Source organism: Brassica oleracea, chromosome C4 (genome assembly GCF_000695525.1).
Source record: "Brassica oleracea var. oleracea cultivar TO1000 chromosome C4, BOL, whole genome shotgun sequence".
Taxonomy (NCBI): Eukaryota; Viridiplantae; Streptophyta; class Magnoliopsida; order Brassicales; family Brassicaceae; genus Brassica; species Brassica oleracea.
In genome coordinates this window covers 31166722-31169340 of record NC_027751.1, presented here as the reverse complement: position 1 = coordinate 31169340, position 2619 = coordinate 31166722, and positions in this window count along the sequence as shown.

The window sequence follows — 2619 nt, the reverse complement described above, 5'->3', positions numbered from 1 at the left end:
CGACGACTTTGCTGTTAATCGGAATGTCGTCGGAAATTCGTCGGAATATACCGACGAACTTCCGACGACTACAACGGTTACATTTTTTATCGGAATGTCGTCGAAAAGTCGTCGGAAAATTCCGACGAACCATATTTCGTCGGAATTCCGTCGGAAATGGCCGACGGAATTCCGACGACTTAATTTTTTTGGATTTGGTCGGAAATTTGTCAGTATTCCGTAAGAAATGTCCGACGACCTTGGTGTCCGTCGGAACCTCCGTCGGAATTCGGTGTATTTTCTTGTTTAATAGAATAAACATATGAAATTATTCACAACATAATAATGTAATGGTTTCACAAACATGAATCCGTGTGGACGTTTGTTTGATTTATAGTATATAACATTTATTATAAATAGACGGTTTTTTATTGTCTATAATTTTATGTTTGCTAATATTGTGATTGGTTATTAAAACAATCAAAATAATATGTTATACATCATATTTTTCAGTTGATATTTCTTAACTACATTAACCATTTTGATGTATTTATAGATAAACTAAAACATAAATTAGTATGTTTATGTATATTAATAAATCTAACTTTCCAAAAATACAATATTTTGTGTCAAATAAAATGTACTTCTGTTTTAATAAGTTAGACATATATGTCTCTAAGTTATTTATATGCCAAATAAATTCTACTTCTAAGTTATTTTTGAAGAAAATTTTAAATTTAAATTTATTTAAATGTAACATATATTTGAAAAATAACTTTATATATTTTAATAAAAAACTATAGTTTATATTTTATGTGAAATGAGATAATTATATACATGCATATATATAAATTAAAGTTTGTATGTCACATCTTAAATAAATCTGTTTAATTTTATTGTAAAAATTAGTTAGAAAATAACCCGGTTGGAGAATAATTTGATTTAGAGAATAATGTTAAGTTTGATAAATAATAATCTAACAAAATAAAATATTTTTTAGTAATTAATAGTTATTAATTAAGTGGCACAAGTTGTAATTATTAAGATAATAAAGAGTTATTTCTAAAAGCTACTTCAATTTTAATAGAACAGATTTGGAGAAAAATGGTCAGTTTGGATAGACAATAATCTAACAAAATTAAATGAATGCTTTTTGATTAATTAATTAACAATTATTAGTTAGTGTCGCAATGTGTAATTCTTAAGATAAAAGAAGGGTTATTTATAAAAGGTATTTTATTTTTAATAGAATAGATTTAGAAAATGATGGTAAGTTTGAATAGAGGATAATTTTTAAAAATAAATAATTTTGATTAATTAATTAATAGTTATTAATTCAGTGGCACAAGTTGATAAATATTAAGGTGAAGTAAGGGTTATTTTCAAAAAGTACTTAAGTTTTAATAATATAGTTTTTTTATATCGCATAAATATTTCAAATTTGTTTTCATAAATTTAAGTTTTGCACACAAAATTAAAGAAAAATTTTAAAATATGATTTTTAAGATTTTAAAACTTGATTAAGAAATACACTAGTTAATCATATATAGGGGTATTACGGAAATAATTTATGGAATAATGTGATATTTTTCTTATAGTTTAATATTTAATTATGTATTTATATGTAGTATTTTATATTTAGTGTAATATTTTTATATATATGCCAGTTATTTATAAAAGTTGTATGTATTTAAATTAATTATGATAAATATAAGAACCATATTAAAAATACACATATTTTAAATTTGGGTTTGAAGTTTTTATTTTGAAGGAGAACAAATTTAACCTTCAAATATGAAGTTTTTCAAACTTTTTTTTTGTTTACGCTGGTTGTATTCAAATAAATGAAATCGTTTCAATGGTCACAGAAAAGAAGGGAATCAGAGGAGACAAATGAAAGAAAACTGAGCACCATTAGGCGACAGAAACAAAAGCATATAACAATGGATATGGCCTGAATCGTGGAAGGGAAGGCTTTAAGAAGCTGATTCTCTGGCCAGAAAAGAAGAGAGCCAAAGGGGACTGTTACCCGCGACATAGTGTCAAGTTTGGAGGAAAAACAAGTAGTATAATAGTTTCACTCATCTTATTAACTTAGCCAAAAGGCTTATTTATACAAATACATAATAGAATAGGAAGTCTAACTTATATATTAATGCTAAATTTCCTAATAGTTACATGGAAATATATTTTAGGTGATCTCGTAATCACCGAGATCTCCTAATACCCTCCCGCAAGTTCATACGTGGTAACACGTATGAGATTGGACAATCATCAATTCGTCTTTATGGTGTTTATACCCCCACCATAGGGTCATCAGTGGCGTTATACCTCGCCAAGGTCATTGATTCAGTGAAGAAAACTGTAGTAGTTGCGTCTCTTCATTGTCTCATGCAACCATGTGAACTGAACGAACCCTTCTGATTCATGCTCAAAGTACACAGCAACATCATCAAAACATCACTCCGTCGGATCCGTATATATCCATGGGAATCTTCAATCTTCAATGATCTTCGTGACCACCATCAGACTTGTAGTAGATAGATAATCACATGAAGATCTGAAAAAAATATTTCACAAGTGAATATGAACGGACCGTCAATGATCCATGCTCATAATCCACATAGTGAGTGTCTTTAA